This window comes from Ascaphus truei, chromosome 16 (assembly GCF_040206685.1).
Source record: "Ascaphus truei isolate aAscTru1 chromosome 16, aAscTru1.hap1, whole genome shotgun sequence".
Lineage (NCBI taxonomy): Eukaryota > Metazoa > Chordata > Amphibia > Anura > Ascaphidae > Ascaphus > Ascaphus truei.
Window position 1 is genome coordinate 3,371,749 of NC_134498.1, and position 20,134 is coordinate 3,391,882.

Consider the following 20,134-nt stretch of genomic DNA (forward strand, 5'->3'; position numbering starts at 1 on the left):
TGTAATTACTGTCTGCATTGGGTTCCTGGGAAAGGCTATCCTACTGCGTTAGGATCTTTCCTGTGTGGAGGTGCTGTGTACCACAAATGTGATCACCCCAGGCTCCCATCAGCAGATGATCAGGCCTCCTTACGCCATTTGGGTAATACAGCACTGGTAGTCCCTTTTAGTCAGGGGGAAAGAGAGCTACATAAACATTACTTGCACCATGTTTTTACTCTCTTTCCTTCATACAGTATGTAATGAGAAAATACACCTCATTCAAGTAAAGATCAAAACCCTGTTGGAGTCCATTTTGTGTTGGAAAAACGCTCTAATTTTCCTTAGACCACGTGAGTGGGCATTTCACAGTTTTTGGATAAATTCCCATTTAGTCTAAATATTTTTGCACCAAAAATATTTTTTCCTGTTCTTACATGTCAACCCTGAGAAAGTTTGCGCTTTGCACTTGTTGCTTTTGTATTATTATTTTTACCCCCATTTTGATTGTACCAGCTGTGTATCTTAAGAGACTGGTCGCTCTTTGTCCATAATCTGAATATCTGTCGTTTTTATCAGGGTGTACAGTAGTTTACAGGAACAAACTTTAGAAATGTCAGTATGGCATACAGATACACTTAGTAATGACTACAATATTTACTGTAGCTGAGTTATTGAACATAGTAAATGTTAGCATGTTATTCTTTCATAATTTATCCTGGTGATCAGCCGTATAATCCTGACTCTGGTATGTTTTTGGCTTTCATCCCTTTTAAACATGTCAATCTGCTGTATAAAGCACTGCAGGTTGTAGAGCTAAGCCAATGTTATGGAAGTATGAGGCAGCAATATTGACACAGACAAGTATTCCGGAGAAGGATTAGCTTATTAATAAAGATGATCATTTTTATGTATGTGGAAAACACTTATTTGGAATAACTTCTTCATGTGACCTTTGGAAAGTAACTTTATTTCACTTCACTTCAGGCATCAAATATTACATGGAGCCTCTTCAGTGCAGGCATTTCTTCTGTGAATCATTTCTTTCTGTGAATTTTACAATGTACATTGTCAACATTAAGTAAAAAACAAAAAAACAACTAAGTTGTTAAAATAAAAAACCCCGACAATTGTGTAGTGCCAGAAATCTACGGATTTCAGCAGTGCCATATTGCTACAGGTTTAAAATTCTGAGCTGGAATTCTTCAATGTGAACTGAAATATGAAGTCTGCAGTTGCAGTACTTCTCCCCCTAGTGGCATCAATTGGAATTAAGACTTATTGGGGCCTATTCATTAAACTCAGATTGTGTCAATGCAAAATATGAAATATGCTAATTGAAATATGCCAAATATATTCAAGTAATGTAAATCTCCTCTTCAGCAAAATCCCTTTAATGCCTATTAGAAGGTTGGATTTCAAGCTGAGACTTTCTGGGTGACTTGCAAATGAATAGCCAATTAATATTTCATTTTGAGAGTTTGTCTAATTTTTATAGAAAATGTTCATTCCACTCGGAATTGCATAGCTGGAATGAAATCACGTAAAAAATGTATTTTTTACATGTGTGGGGAAACAGCTATTTTCACCTATATAGCACCTACAGTATCAGTGTAGTAATTGGGCCCCATTTGAGTTTTAACAATAGGCAAATAAGACCTAAATTATTTAAACAGAAACCCCAGAAACATTTTCTATTATTTGTTATTATGGATTTAATGTTCTAAAAAACCCAATTTCTTGCAAATATTTTTCACAACAATCTATCATGTAAAGCCCAAAAATGTAAAAGGTTACTAAAGAAAATGTTTGCGAATACTGCTAAACTACAGGTCTTGATGAAGCAATATGTATTTTGTAAAAAAATACACAATTTTATTAATGATTTAATATAATACAGATATAATAAAATCTCCCCAAATGAGTGACACATGCTTCATATTGGAGGAAGAATGACATTGATTGTTAGTAAATATTATCGGACTATACACTTAACCAGGTACTTCTTTCTTTGAATTTTTAGCATGCATTAAAATTAATATTATTTTTTGTGAGAATAGCAAAGGAATTAATATATGTGATAGGATGGACTGCAATGTACTGTAATAGGTTAAGGGGATGCTGCACACCAAACAGAATAATAAAATGAAGGGGGATACAACTACCGGTGCTCCTGGTCCAGGAAAAAACCTGTGCAGTAATCCAAGTCAATATCGAGGAAGAGACGGAGAAACAGGGTAATTCGGTTTTGAATAAAGTGAATTTATAGATTCATAAGATCGACGTTTCAGCCTTTCTCAAGAGTAAATGGCTTAATCAGAAGAACCAAAAAAGTCCCAGTTAAAAAGTTCCAAAGTCAGATGTTCCACATCAATACTCATCAGTAATGATGTGTTCATCATCAAGCGACGTCCGTCCATTACAGCTACGTTCTCCCAGTCAGGCGGCGGCATGATCCAGGGCTCTCTCTAGGGCTTCTTTCCCCCATCCGATTGGTCCTGGTAAAATCAGCATAATTCCGCGTTGTCTTTGGTGGCGCGTAACATCACGTATCGGCGTTGGCACTGGTCGCACAACGTCATCCGGATCCTCCAATGTTGATGTTTGTGGTGTTGCTAGGTAACCTGTTTTTCATGCTCAGAATGAGCGCTTCTGGTAATACTTGTGTATTTGAGCAGCATTGAGGAAGTACTATTTGAGCAGCATTGAGGAAGCACAAAGGCATCAGCATTGCATATAAAAGGAGGGATGACACAACGTTAAAGTGTTCACCGTGGTTATAAAACATAGCAACTGAAATAGTGAGTAGCCATGATAAGTGAAAAAACAAAACCAAGTGATTGATAGCTCCAGTTGTGTATATACAGTAGTTGTGTTTTATACCCATAAGTTTGAGTGATGAGACAGAGTCTTTGTAATCTAAACAATGTTTCATTAATGCAGTATCTTCTGTGGAGTGATTAATATTATTTTTGTGTTCTATTTAGCGGGTCTTAAGCATACGCAATGTTTTTCCGATATAACATAAGCCACACGGACAGGTTATCATATAGACCACGAATGTTGAAACACAGGTAATTCTGTTTTTGATCGTGTATCTCTTCTCACTTCTTGGATGAGAACATTTTGTGCTAGTGTGTAAGGATTGTCCGTCTGCCCCACCCCGTGACACACCGTGTGACGGGAAGGGTAACGCACGCCGCACTACCAGGCTGAGGGACACTGCACACCGCAAGTTTAGGCTCCGCCCACGTGACGCATCCTGTGATAAAGCGTCTAATGCGCACCACTCTGCCAGGCTGGGGGACACTGCATGGACCTCGCTCAGGCTTCGCCCTCGTGATGTCACGGGTGAGGCACATCGCGCTCAAGCTATGCGCAGGCGTCACGTTACCTTGGGCACACGAAGGGTAACTTTCATCAGCAATTAATCCACACCTGCACTTTTCCCCGCCCCTGTTTACCATGGACTGAATATGTCTAGGGGAGGTTCTTGTTCATTACCCTGCAGCTGTGTGCTGCCCTACCATTGGCTGTCTGTCCTTTAAATGCTCAGTTAGCCCTGCTGCAAACTAGCTGAGAATAAACCTCTGTTTGTGTACTAGTGTTTGCCTCAAACACCCTTCTGCCCAGTTGCTGTCTTGTCTTGCTTATCCTGTTCCTGTTTTGACCTCGGCTTGTATATGGATATCCGCCTTTCTGACCCTTGATCTCGGCGTGCATTTGGACTACTACCTTCTATACCCCTGGACCCCGGCACCGCATAATCACTATCCGATCTCGCCAATCCTAGACCACGGCAAGCACCTCGACCATTCTGACTTCTCCTACCCTGACCCAGCTACCTGACTACCACTTTGCACTCTGGACGTGGCTGCCCAGGTGTAGGTTGGTGGTTACCAACATTCCCACCTCAGCCTTGCGGTCCTGTCTTGTTTGTGGTGAGCACACATTACAGTATGCTCAGCCTCACAAACATTGACCCCGCTGAGGTTGGTTGAGTCTTGAACTTATACTGAGACGTTTAAAAAGGTGCAAAAAATACTGACAGAACAGCGTCCCAGAGAGGCGGTTGAATCAGTGAGAAACCCTATAAACAGCACTCAGGCACATGAGATGTGTGTGAAATAATACAGGTGAGAGCTAGGATATCCAAATGAAATGGGTGATATGATGATAATAATTAAAACACTTTATTAGTACCAAAATGTATAAAACACAGGGTGTTAAAAAATACCCCAAAGGGCCAAGCTACAATGAATGAAGCTTGGGTAGTCAACCCTAAAAAAGGGGGGAATGACTAAGGCAGAGATGCCTGACAAAAATAGGATTGTGAGACTACTACAGTAGGAGGAAGAGAGTTCCTAAGTCCCTCCCATGACCACTCTACAATTGATATCTATATTAATGACCAATCAGGTAAGTATGTTGAGATAAATGCATATATTCATAGGGTCACTGCAATGGGATGCACAATGCGTGCTAGATATACACAAGAAGCCCACCAGCTATCATATTGTGGGTGGGTATGTAGGGCAAAGGTTTATGCTTAGTAGCAATAAACACTAAACACACAACAAAACACTGGAGTGCTAGTGTGATACTCCTGCATGAATGGTGAGGAGATAAGAGACCCATACACTAGCAATAACAAAGTATAATACTTGCGTTTGCGAATGGTCTCTCAAAAAGCTCCTACATATGCTCCCAATGCAGTGTACTTATGAAAACAGTAAGCTCAATCCATAATTGTGTCCATGTAATGCTCCACGTGAATTCCCATGGGTAATTTAGCAGCAGCCCCCAACGGCCATTTCGCTTAGGCGCTTTCTCAAGGGAAAGTGAATGAGGGGTGTTGCTCACTGATCTTTATACGCTGGGAAGGGGGAGTGAGCCGGAGGAGGGAGGGCGGGGAATGAGTGACACAGCACAACCTCCTCCAATGGCAGGCTCGTGAAGGCGGGTCTATAGTAATAAGGTAGGGATACTCCCTTATCCTAAAGCATTGCATGATTGGCCCGTTGGCTAGTCAATCAACACAGAGCCATAATTACAATCATTCAACCAGCGTTTGTGAAGACTTGTCAGTGAGATGATAATCACCTATTGAATAGCTCAAGGCAATAATAAGAGTGAGCACACAAGGTTATTGAACACTTAAAAGGCACCACAATCAAATGTGCATGAATGCACATTAGAGACAAAGTGTATTTGTAGAAAGGAATAAAAAGAAAGATAAAAAGAAGGGTAAAATCAGATAACTGTAACCACTAATAGGTTGAAATGTCAGTGTTATCAAGCAGGGGGTGGGGGGGTGTATAAGAAGGGTGTAAAAAGAAACCCATCATTAAGACCCCTAGGAGACAGGGTCTGTAAGTCATAAATCCACCTAAATTCCCTTTGCAGGAGGATTTTGTCCCAGTCACCCTGTCTCTGTCCTATACCCAGGTGATCAATGCCAAAGAATTGAATGGCCTTCATGGGCATCAATGACATGTTTTGCCAAAGGTGTCTCCAAGCGGTTGCGGACATATCCTATGTGTTCCAAGACTCGGCGCCTGAGTTGATGTCGTGTCTTGCCCACGTACTTCTTGCCGCATTCGCATGATGCCATATAGATGACACCAGTTGTGGTACAATTGATGAACGTTTGGATGGTATATTCTTTTGAACCGTTCCAATTGCTAAATTTCTTAGTAGGCTGCATGAAGGCACAAGACTTGCAGTTCCCACATTTAAAGAAACCATTTGGTATATTCGATAGCCAAGTCTTGGATGTCGGTTTAGTGTAATGGCTACGAACAAGTAAATCCTTTATATTCCTCGCTCTCCTGCTGACTAGTGTCGGTCTCGGTGAAAGTACCCGACACAGATCCTCATCATCCAGCAGGAGATGCCAATGTCTCTGTACAATTCTAGAAACCTCTGACCACTGATTGTTGTAGTCCCAAACAAATCTAACAATTTTGTATTGCATGGGTCCCTGTTTATTCATACACAACAGATCCTGCCTGTGGGTCCGTATTTCTCTATTGTACGCACGTTTGATGCATGTAGAGCTGTACCCCCTTTCAATAATACATGCCTTCAATTCAAAAGATTGCTGTTTTAGGACCTCTACCGTAGAACAGTTTCTGCGAAGTCGCAGAAACTGACCAACAGGGATATTGCGTACCAGATGCGGTGGATGGTGTGTGGAAAATTGCAAGAGACTGTTGGTAGCAGTCTCTTTTCTGTATGTCTTTGTTGCCAGTTTTCCGTCAGTGTCCCTGTAGATGGTTATGTCGAGAAAGTTAATCGAATAATTTTGAATATCACTGATAAGTTTCAAATTGAGTTAGTTGCGATTAAGAATATCAATAATATTAATCTTGCACACGCAGAGTGCTTCCCATGGGAGCGTGCCCCCTGCTGGCACGATGCGCAGGTGCAGACCCGCATCGCGGGATTGGAGGCTGGACGCGTGGCGCATCATCAACCCGTGATGCACCCGAGTGACGGGTCAAGAAGAGGTTATTAGCTCCATCACCTTCAGCTGCCTTTCTTTCACCCAGCCTATCACAGGACTCTGTGGAGGTCACGCCTCCATTCTACCCCCTGGGGGATTGGTCAGTGCCTGCTACTTATGCTCAGCTGTGCCACTGGCACTTTGGCTGAGCATAGACTCACGTTACCTTGTGTCTGCCTCTGCTTAACCTGCCTCGTTCATGTCCTGTTACCTTGTTTCTAGTTCTGATCTCTCGTGTACCGACCCAGCCTGCCCTTGGACCCTTCGCTCTCTGGAATACTGGTCTCGGCTTCACCTGGCTCTCCGCACCTCTCCTATCCTGACCCTGGCTTTGAACTTTGATGATCCGCATCTTTCCAATCCTGACCCTGGCTTTGAACTCTGACGTTCCGCTCTTCTCCAGTCCTGACATTGGCAATAGTACCTTCCACGCTCTGGACCTCTCCTGCATTGGACACAGCAAGTATACATTTATTCTGATCTCTCCTTTCCTAGACTCGGCCAGCAAGACCATCCTACATTCCGGACGGAGTCCCCGTGTCTGTGGCTGTGTTTGCCCATTCCCATCTCAGCCCAGGGGTCTCGTCTAGTTTGTGGTGAGCACAGTGTAACAGATATCCAGTTCAAATTGATGCCATCTCACTTTGTTTCCAAGCGGTCTAAAGTGGCCTATATCATATCGCTGCTAGTGGACGATGCCTTGGACTGGGCTTCACCCATCTGGGAACAAAGGTCGGTCCTCACGGCAACATAGTCCCCTTCATCAAGGAATTCCACAGAGTATTCTACATACATAACAGTGGTTTCATCTTTGTTTCATATGTCCCAAGGCAGCAGCCACCCCGTGGCCCGATATGCGGTCAAATTTTGGACCATAGCGGCTGAGACCGGCTGGAATAATCAGGCATTGATGGCGGCATTCTGGCAAGGTCTCTCAGAGAATCTTAAAAGATGAATTCACTGCACAGGAATGTTTCACGAATCTTGAGGAGCTCATCAGACTATGCATTGCTGTGGACTTAAAGCTACAGGAGAGAAGAGCCAAGAGAACTCAATGCAAGCACAGCTCCTATGCAGGGCCCCCCAAACCTCTGCTTCCGGATCCAGAGGAACCCATGCAGCTCTCAGGCAACAAATTGTCGTTCGGAGAGAAACAGCGCAGATGTGATGCCGGACTCTGCCTATATTGTGGTAATGCTGGGCACCAGGCACTCGCCTGTCCCTACAAGTCGGGAAACACCAAATCTCAATTCCAGACGTCCTCACTGGGAACTATGTCTGCTTCTTTCCCCCCAAAGGCCAACCAGACTTTTGATCCCCATCACCTCAACCGGCGACATCTTCAAGGCCACTACTCGGGCCTTTCTAGACTCTGGGTCAGGAGGAAATTTCACTGACCAGGGATTTGCGGAAAAGATATATTTCCAAAAAAGGTGTTCGAGAGATGATCACCAAAAAAGATTCCCAGTTAAGTTGCACTCAGCCTATTGTTTATTTTTCCTTATAATTAAACAGTAGGTATAAATATATCGGTAAATATAATGGTTTCTTCCCATTGCACCGCCACTACAACTATTTAATGATGGATATTAAGGTTGAGCAGGAATGACCCCCCTTCCTACTTAAAATTTGCGGAAAAGAATAAGATTCCTCTGGAGCGCACGAGTCATCCAGTCGGAATGGAAGCTATTGATGGTCGTCCCTTACAATCCGCTTTCATTTCTCTCCAAACTGTCCCCTTTCAACTACAGACCGCAGAGGACCACATCGAGTTAATCCAGTTAGACGTCATTCATACACCTACTGTGGTCGTCATTCTGGGATTTCTGTGGCTTCAGCGGCATAACGCTTGGATCGACTGGACAGAGGTGCAATCACTTCTATGCAGTCCCAGAATTGCTCCTTACACTCCAAATCCCTATGCAGAACCTCCGTACCTTAACCGGTAACCTCTCTTCTACCCAAGATTTATTACAAATTCCAGGATGTCTTCCATAACGCTCAATCCGAGGAGTTGCCACACCACCGGTCATTTGATTGTCCGATTGACCTATTACCCGGTTCCTTGCCTCCGCAAGGATGTTCCTATCCATTATCTCCTCCAGAGACCAAAGCCATGAAGGAGTACATCCAGGAGAATGTTCAGAGAGGTTTAATTCGGAAATCCTTGTCCCAGACAGGTGCAGGGTTTTTCTTTGTGAAAAAGAAGGATGGGTCTCATCATTGTGTATTTGGATGACATCCTAATCTTCTCCAAAACCATACGTGACCATCCTGGCCATGTCAAATAGGTACTCCAACGTCTCCGGGAGAATAATCTCTTCGCAAAATTGGAGGTGTCAATCTCCCAGACCACAATGTCTTTCCTAGGCTTTATCATCTCCGACACCGGCAGAGCAATTGATCCTGCCAAAGTGAAAGCAGTATTGGATTGGCCTCATCCCATAACTCTGAAAGCTTTATAATGTTTCCTGGGATTCGCCAACTACTATCATAGGTTCCTTCACAACTTTTCTTCCATGATGGCGCCCATTTCGGCCTTATACAGAAAGGTGCCGACGTGGAGCTGTGGTCTCCTGACGCCATCCACGGTTTTGAAAAATTGAAAAATGCCTTTGTCTCAGCTCTGGTGCTTTTGCACCCTGATCCAGGACTAACCTTTACCCTGGAGGTAGATACTTTTGATGTCGGGGCCGGGGCAGTGTAATCCCAAAGAAAGTCTCCACAAGATAAATTGCATCCTTACATAGTTACATAGTTACATAGTAGATGAGGTTGAAAAAAGACGTACGTCCATCAAGTTCAACCTATGCTAAATTTAGACAACAGATACTTTATCCTATATCTATACTTACATATTGATTCAGAGGAAGGCAAACAAAAAAACCCAGAGTCATATCATCCAATGATATCTCATAAGGGGAAAAATAAATTCCTTCCTGACTCCAAGATTTGGCATTCCGATTAATTCCTAGATCAACATCCTTCCCCTGTATACTTATTTGGTATATCCCTGTATATCTTTACTATCTAAATAGATGTCCAAACATTTTTTGAACAAATCTATTGTATCTGCCATCACCGTCTCCATGGTAATGAATTCCACATTTTAACTGCCCTTACTGTAAAGAACCCTTTCCTTTGTTGCTGGTGAAATCTCCTTTCCTCTAACCTTAAGAGATGCCCCTGAGTCCTTTGTACTGCCCTTGGGAGGAAAAGTTCTTTTGAAAGCTCTTTGTATTGTCCCCGAATATATTTATATATAGTTATCATATCCCCTCTTAGATGCCTCTTTCCTAATGTAAATACATCTAAATTAGCTTGTCTCTCCTCATAAGTTAGATTGTCCATCCCTTTTATTAATTTGGTGGCTCTTCTCTGCACTCTCTCTAGTTCCATAATGTATTTTCTTAGGATTAGTGCCCAAAATTGTACTCCGTATTCAAGGTGTGGTCCTACTATTGCTTTGTAAAGGGGCATCATTATGTTTACTTCCCTTCCATCCATTGCCCGTTTGATGCAAGATAAGATCTTGTTTGCCTTTGCAGCTACTGCATGACTTTGGGCACTATTGCTAAGCCTGCTGTCTACAAGAGCTCCTAAATTCTACTCCATCAAAGATTCCCCCAATTTATCCTCATTTAATTTGTAATTCGCTTTTTTATTCTTGCATCCCAAATGCATAACCTTACATTTAATTGTATTAAACCTCATCTGTCATTTACCTGCCCAGGTTTCCAGTCTCTCCAAGTCCTTCTGAAGAGAAATTACATCCTGCTCTGATTCTATTACCTTACACGATGTAGTATCAGCAAAGATGAAGACTTTGCTCTCGATGCCAACCTCAAGGTCATTAATAAACAAGTTAAAAAGCCGGGGTCCCAGTACTGATCCCTGAGGTACTCCACTCACGACTTTAGCCCAACCTGAAAAAGTTCAATTTATGACAACCCTCTGTTGTGTGTCCTTTAACCAGTTTTCAATCCAGGTGCATATATTATTACTGAGTCAAATATTCTTTTTTTTGCACACCAACATCTTGTGTGAAAACGTAACAAAAGCCTTTGCAAAATCAAAGTAGACCACATCAACTGCATTACCCTGGTCTAAATTCCTACTTATCTCCTCAAAGAAACAAATACGGTTAGTTTGGCATGATTTATCCTTCTTAAATTCATGCTGACTATTACTAATAATTTTGTTTTCCATTAGAAATTCCTGAATATTATCCTGTATTAAACCTTCAAGTAGTTTCCCCACTATTGAAGTCAGGCTTACAGGTCTGTAATTCCCTAGTTGTGATCTAGCTCCCTTTTTAAATATAGGCGCCACATCTGCTTTACGCCAATCTTGTGGTACTGAGCCTGTGGAAATGGAGTCCTTGAATCTATATCTATATTTCTCAAACCATTGTATGCGTGTCTGTTTGTCCTGTGTCTCCTTGTGTCTAAGTGCAATCACATTGGACCTTTGGCCCGTCACTCCGCCTCAAGCCTATGAGATGGCTCCCTTGGCCCACCCGCCCCCGCACACCTCTCATTGGCTGGTGTGCTCTAACAGTGTCTCACACACACCCCTGTGCCCCCCTCACCACAAACACCCCGCCCCCCCTCACCACAAACCCCCCATCACCGCAACCCCCCACCCCCCTCACCGCAAACCCCAGCCTCCCCAGCGCCAAGCCTCCTCCACCTCACCTCTCGACACGCCGCCAGCAAAATTCACGCCGCCTCTCACACGCCGCCGACTGCCACTTGGCTCTTCTCCTCAGGGCCCCGTATTACCGCCGGGAGCGCCAGCAAGCAGGTAACATCCCCCCCCGCGGCCAAGCCGGGAGCAGTGGGTTTCGCAAGGAGGTAACCTCCCCCCCCCCACAACACCTCCCCCGCCGCGGCCGGGAGCACTGGGTGGCACAAGGAGGTAACCTCCCCCCCCCGCGGCCGTGAGCACCGGGTGGCGCAAGGAGGTAACCTCCCCCCCACAACCCCCCCCCGCAGCCGAGCCATGAGCACCGGGTGGCGCAAGAAGGTAACCTCCCCCCCCCACCCCCCCCGCACAACCCCCCCCATGGCCGGGAGCACCGGGTGGCGCAAGCAGGTACCATCGCCACCCCCCTTCACCTCCCCTCACCCCCCTCACCTCCCCTCACCCCCCCTCTCCCCTTCCCTCACCCCCCCCAATTCGCAGCAGGGCAGAGGAAAAAGCAGAGGGGGGGACACAACAACAAACAACAAACAACAAACTGACTGACACACGAACTGCCTGTCTGAAACACACACACACACACTGACTGACACACACACACACTGACTGACTGACACACACACACTGACTGACTGACACACACTGACTGACACATACACACACACACGCTGACTGACACACACACACACTAACTGACACACACACTTACACTGACTGACACACACACACACTGACTGACACACACACTGACTGACACACACACTGACTGACACACACACACACACACACACACACACACACACACACACACACACACACACACACACACACACACACACACACACACACACACACACACACTGACTGACTGACTGACTGACTGACAAACACACACACACACACCACACCACACACTGACTGACACACCCACACCACACACTGACTGACACACACACACACTGAATGACGCACACACTGACTGACGCGCACACACACACTAACTGATGCGTGCACACACACTGACTGACGCGCGCACACACAGAGTGCCTAAGACACACATACTGACTGGCGCACACTGACTGCCTGACACACGCACACACACCCTGACTGACGCATGCACACACACACACATACACTGCCTGACACGCAAACACACACACACTGATTTGTACACACACACTGGCTGACGCATGTCCACATACCCTGACTAACGCACACACCTGAGACACACATACTGACTGACGCACACACACAAACACACTGACTGACGCACACACACACACTGACTGACGCACACACAAGCACTGACTGACTGCCATGTGCACACACACAACCCCTTACTGACGCACACACACACAGACTGACATGCACACACACACACCGATTGCCTGCCACGCGCACGCACACACCCCATGACTGATGCACGCACACACACCCTGACTGACGCACGCACAGACCCCCTGACTGACACACGCATACACAACCCCTGACTGACGCACACACAAAAAACCTGACAGGCGCACGCACACACACCCTGACTCGCGCATGCACACAAACCCTGACTGACGCACGCACACACACACCTTGACTGACGCACGCACACACACACTGACTGACGCATGCACACACTGACTGACGCACGCACACACACACACACACGGACTGACGCACGCATGCACGCACACCCTGACAGCCGCACGCACACAACCCCTGACAGCCGCACGCACACAACCCCTGACTGACACACACACACACTGAATGATGCACACACACACACACACACACACACACACACAGACTGACTGACTGACTGACGCACACACACACACACTGACTGATGCACACACACACACACACTGACTGAAACACACACACTGACTGACACACACACACACACAGACTGACTGACACACACACACACACACACACACACACACTGACTGATGCGCACACACACACACACACACACTGACTAACTGATGCGCACACACACACACACTGACTGACGTGCACACACACACACTGACTCACACACACACACTGACTGCCACACACACTGCCACACACACACTGACTGCCACACACACTGACTGCCACACACACACACACACACACACACACACACACACACACACACACACACACACACACACACACACACACACACACACACACACACACACACACACACACACACACACACACACACACACTGCAACACATACACTGCCACACACACTGCCACGCACACACACACACACACACACACTGCCACACACACACTGCCACACACACACACACACTGACTGACATACACACACACACTTACTGACTTACACACACACACACACACACACACTGACTGACACACACACACTGATTGGCTCACACACACACACTGACTGACTCACACACTGACTGACGTGCACACACACACACTGACTCACACACACACACTGACTGCCACACACACTGCCACACACACACTGACTGCCACACACACTGACTGCCACACACACACACACACACACACACACACACACACACACACACACACACACACACACACACACACACACACACACACACACACACACACACACACACACACACACTGCAACACATACACTGCCACACACACTGCCACGCACACACACACACACACACACACACTGCCACACACACACTGCCACACACACACACACACTGACTGACATACACACACACACTTACTGACTTACACACACACACACACACACACACTGACTGACACACACACACTGATTGGCTCACACACACACACTGACTGACTCACACACTGACTGACGTGCACACACACACACTGACTCACACACACACACTGACTGCCACACACACTGCCACACACACACTGACTGCCACACACACTGACTGCCACACACACACACACACACACACACACACACACACACACACACACACACACACACACACACACACACACACACACACACACACACACTGCAACACATACACTGCCACACACACTGCCACGCACACACACACACACACACACTGCCACACACACACTGCCACACACACACACACACTGACTGACATACACACACACACTTACTGACTTACACACACACACACACACACACACACACACTGACTGACACACACACACTGATTGGCTCACACACACACACTGACTGACTCACACACTGACTGACTGACGAGCACACACACACACACACACACACACACACACACACACACACACACACACACACACACACACACACACACACACACACACACACACACACACACACACTGACTGATTCGCACACACACACACACTGTGACAGAGTCAATAACTCTGTAGGCTGGAATAGTGAATGGAGAGACGCTGCAGCCAGTTCACAGAGTGTTAATCTCCTCAGACAGAAAGAAGCACACCTGCAGCCTGATTAAACAGGGGCTGAACTATCAGTGAAACAAGTGCTTTAAAAAGCAGGAAGTTGCTCACACAAGGTGAGCTTGTTTTTCCACAGGAAGGTGGAGAGAACTCTCCCGGCTGGGAAGCCGTTGCTGTTGCTCTGGTCCCCCAGTCCTGCGAGGAGCTAGGTTGCTGGGACCAGCTGGGACCCCAACCCAGGATAAAGATACAGATACAGATTGCTGCGAAGAGCTTGTTTTTCCACAGGAAGGTGGAGAGAACTCTCCCGGCTAGGAAGCCGTTGCTGTTGCTCTGGTCCCCCAGTCCTGCAAGGACCTAGGCTGCTGGGACCAGCTGGGACCCCAACCCAGGATAAAGATCAAGATCGCTGCGAGGCTGGACACAGCCTGCTCCCCGGAACCGTGTTCATGTTGCTACTGGAGCGGCAAAACAGATAAGACTTTATTCTTATACATATCGTTATCCTTTGTGTAGCATGTTTTGGGCATGACCAGATTAGCTGGCTGTCCTGTTAGTAAGGGCTCAAGAAGTGAGTTAGTGTCCCTAACGGGACTAGGCTTTAATTTTTAAGAAAGTAGTTTCTTAAAGGGACAGTGCACCCGTACTTTATTTTGGATGTGGCTAATAAACCACTATAGTTGAACATTTCCCACCGTGTCTAGCGTCTTACTGACCCTGCCGCGAGGCCGTCCTGCCACAACACACACACAAACACACTGACTGACGCGCACACACACACACACAAACTGACTGACTGATGCACACACACACAAACTGACTGACTGACGCACGCACACACACTGACTGACTGACCGACGCACGCATACACACACACACACTGACTGACTGACTGCCGCACGCACGCACACACTGACTGACTGACGCGCACGCACACACTGACTGACGAACACACTGACTGAGGCACACACGCACGCACACACTGACTGAGGCACACACGCACGCACACACTGACTGAGGCACACACGCGCACACACTGACTGTGTGTGTGTGCGTCAGTCAGTCTGTGTGTGTGTGTGTTTGTGTTTGTGCATCAGACTGACGCATGCGCACACACACACACAGTGACTGACTGACTGACGCACACACACACTGCATAAAGCTGTAAAGGAGGGGGGAAGGAGCTTTAAAGGAGGGAGGGGGACTGGATTGATGTGAAGAGGGGACAAACAGAGAGGGGGAGACAGGGGAAGAGAGAGAGGGGGGAGGAGAGAGAGAGGAGTGGAAACATTACATCCCGGGCAACGCCGGGTCTCTCAGCTAATATTAAATATAATGTTTTGGCTATTACTGAGCTTAACTCCTTGAGAACTCTTGGATGTATGCCATCGGGGCCAGATGCCTTATTTACTTTAATGTTTTGAAGCCGCTTATGAACTTTTTCCTCAGTTAACCAATTGTTCATTAATTTGGAGGTTGTGGCTTCCTCATGCGGCACTACTATTGAACTTGATTCTTCCCTGGTAAACACAGAGGCAAAGAATTTGTTTAATACCTCTGCTTTTTTCTTATCTCCAATTATCTGCCTACCGATCTCACACTGAATGGGTCCTATATTTTCTTTTCTCATGTTTTTGTTATTAAGGTACTTTAAATCATTTTAGTGTTGACCTTTCTTTCTATTGCAATCCTTTTTTCATTATCCATTTTTGCTAATTTGATTGCCCTTTTGTAACTTGTTACATTGCTTATAATTCTGATGTGATGCCTCAGTCCCTTCTGACTTAAAGTATCTATACGGCTAACTCTTCTTGTCCATTTCCTCCCCTACCTGTTTATTTAGAAACATTGGTTTTGACTTATTTATTTTATACTTATTACCCAAGGGTATACACTGATAAGTGTGCTTTTCTAACAATGTTTTAAAGACTGCCCATTTATCTTCCACATTTTTCCCTGCAAAAACATCATCCCCGTGTATTACTTGTAGATTAGACCTCAGTTGATTAAAATCTGCCATTCTAAAGTTTAAGGTCTTTGTTGAACCCAAGTAATCTGTTTTTTGATAATTTTTTTCAAAAGCGACCATGTTATGATCACTGTTACCCAGATGTTCCAGAACTTGAAACAGATGTCATACCCACGTTAAGCCTCCGGACGAAGCGTTGGCAAAATGTGGGCATCGGGGCTTAACCTTTGTGTGCCGCAGTGTCCCTGACTAAGGCGTTCATCTGTCTGCTGTGGGGATACGTGAGATGCTCCTGTATTACCCCTGCAATGGACATTGAAACTTCAGCTACACTGTGACCTCAGACACAGCACATTGGACATATGCTAAGTATTGCAGCAGCATTTTATAGAAGTTTTTTCTCTGCTTGAACCTAGCTGTGGGGTTAATGCACATTCACTTTCTCTGTGTGCCTTCTATCTGTGTGTGCTGAATTGCTATGGTATAGGTGGACTCAGACATTTTCAATCATTGGGGGCTATGCACTAAGCTCAATGGGTTTGCGTTCTGATGTTCCAAAAAAGCACTTCTGTTAAAAAGTGAGGCCGGGGACACGATTCACTAAGGCCTTGAGCCCATTTTTTAATGTACGTGCTCAAAACACCCACAGCGTACGTGTTGCTTTTTTTCCCCCTGCTAGCGTTCTTAAACTTCACCTACTGTATGCTAGCTGCTAGAAAAATAGCTGCATGTAACATTTGCATGAAGATTTGCCATCTCCATGCAAGGCTGTTACAGGCGATCATACACTAAATAAATACATTTGAATAATAGTGTACATGAGCAGGGGGTCTCCGGAGCTGAACAGCATTGGTTTCAGGTCCGAGGACCCCCTACTTCACTAGATACAGGCCCTGCTATGGGGTGCCGGTATCCCCTGCAGAATTTCAATGTCTCGGTCACGTGACGCGGACGCTTGAAAGTGCAGGGGATACCGGCACCCCATAACGGGGCCTGTATCTCCTGAAGTAGGGGGTCCTGGGACCTGAAACCAATGCTGTTCAGCTCCAGAGACCCCCTGCACATCTACACTATGAAGCACATGTATATTAAAAAAAGATTTAACAAACATCAATACACAACCCCCAAACACCCCACCCCTCCACACCCCGCCTCAGCCCTAACACATACAGTACAATAATGGGCAAAATTATTGTTATCCAGATATGGATAATAGATTATTTGCCCATTATTAAACACTGCATTAGCATACCTAAATAAAGTAAATAAAAACCATAGCCAGCTAATCCAATGAATACAAGCAGTAACAACATCAACAATGAATTAAGTAAACCATTAACCAATGAAACCAATTAATTCCTAAACCAACTCAAAATGAATTGTAACACTAACCAATCAAACCAATGAATTACTACAACATTAATGAATGTAAACATTAAAAGACAAAGAAATAAATTCAAACAATATCTGAAATAATCATAAAACGCATTAGCTAACATAATACAACATTAACTATAAACGAACACCAATCGCAAACATTTTATTACCATTAAAATGGAAAAAAACAAACAATCACTTCCACATAAGAAATTGAAATAAAAAAAAAAAAACAACAGCAATACCAAGCCACAAATGCCCCCCAAATATTGTCATAATAATGTATTAATCTGTACCCTAAAATGGCACAGATTAATATATTATCAGTCAATGTGCCTCCCCCCAAAAATCCAAAAATCAGAAAACACATCCAATGAAGAAACCTGTAAAAAGGGACATTTACAAACATTCAATATATTACACCATTAGAAGCGGTGGCCCTCCGACTCCCGGGGTAACAGGAAGCTTATGTACCTTGAAGGCCTCCAACAGCATCTGATGCCATCCGCCATGAAGACCAGGTACCCAAATCTTCTTTTTTCTTTCTTTAATCACCTTCTTCTATCTTCATCTATCACCATTTCTTGATCTTCTTTATCTTCTATCTTCATCTGTCAATCCAAAAAAACCCATGGTAAATCCCAACCGATGTTGTCTCGTCGTCTTCTTGGGCTCAAATGTGGCGTCACGGCCTTAAATAGGGCATGTGATGTCACATTTAGCCTCGAAATGACTTCACTAAATTCAAGATGGCCGGCGTCACATGGTATTTCAGCCAATCAGAGTGTGAAATTGGTTCCCACGATCTGATTGGCTGAAATACCATGTGACGCCGGCTTCGTCACATCATCTTAAAGGCAAATGAAGCACAGCCATTCTGATTGGCTGGCATCATTCCCTTTAAGTGACATCAATGTAAAAAAAAATTTTTAAAGTCGGAACATGGTTTGAACAGCCAATCAGGTGGCTATTAACCATTTGAGGCTAAATGTGATGTCACAAGCCCTATTTAAGGCCGTTACTCCTCATTTGAGCCCAAGAAGACAACGAGACAACATCGGTTGGGATTTACCATGGAGTTTTTTTGGATTGATAGATGAAGATAGAAAATAAAGAAGATCAAGAAATGGTGACAGATGAAGATAGAAGAAGGTGAATAAAGAAAGAGAAAAGAAGATTTGGGTACCTGATCCGGACCTTCATGGCGGATGGCATCGAATGCTGTTGGAGGCCTTCAAGGTACGTGAGCTTCCTGTTACCCAGGGAGTCGGAGGGCCACCGCTTCTAATGGTAAGTAATATATTGAATGTTTGTAAATGTCTCTTTTTACAGGTTTCTTCATTGGATGTGGTTTTTTATTTTTTGGGGAGGCACATTGACTGATAATATATATTCTGTACCACTTTAGGGTACAGATTAATACATTATTATGACAATATTTGGGGGGCATTTCTGGTTTGGGATTGCTGTTGCTTTTTTTCATTTCAGTTTATTATGTGGATGTGATTGTTTGTTTGTTTTTTCATGCTTAATGGTAATAAAATGTTTGCGATTAGTGTTTGTTTTTAGTTAATGTTGTATTATGTTAGCTAATGCGTTTTATGGTTATTTCAGATATTGTTTGAATGTATTTCTTTGTCTTTTAATGTTTACATTCATTAATGTTGTAGTAATTCATTGGTTTGATAGGTTATGTTACTATTCATTTTGAGTCGGTTTAGGAATTAATTGGTTTCATTGGTTAATGGTTTAATTAATTAATTGTTGATGTTGTTACTGCTTGTATTCATTGGATTAGCTGGCTACTGTTTTTATTTAGGTATGCTAATGCAGTGTTTAATAATGTGCAAATAATCTATTATCCATATCTGGATAATAGTTATTTTGCACATTATTGTACTGTATGTGTTAGGGGGGTGTATTTAGTTAGAAATAATGTTTAATATTTTCGTAGGCACAACATTGGTACCGCAGGACTGCGGGTACCCCGGGACGGCTGTGGGGTTAGCCGGGGACACCCGCGCGACCCCCGGCCTCCCTTGGGGTCTGCCGGGGACACCTGCCGGCCTGTTGTATGGGTGTTGCGCATGTAAAAATGTAAAGCAAGACATTTTTTCAAAGTCCAGCTTTTTTTGCATCTACCTTGAGCTGACGTGTTCTGTTGAACGCAACTTTCACGTATGCTAAGGTTGCG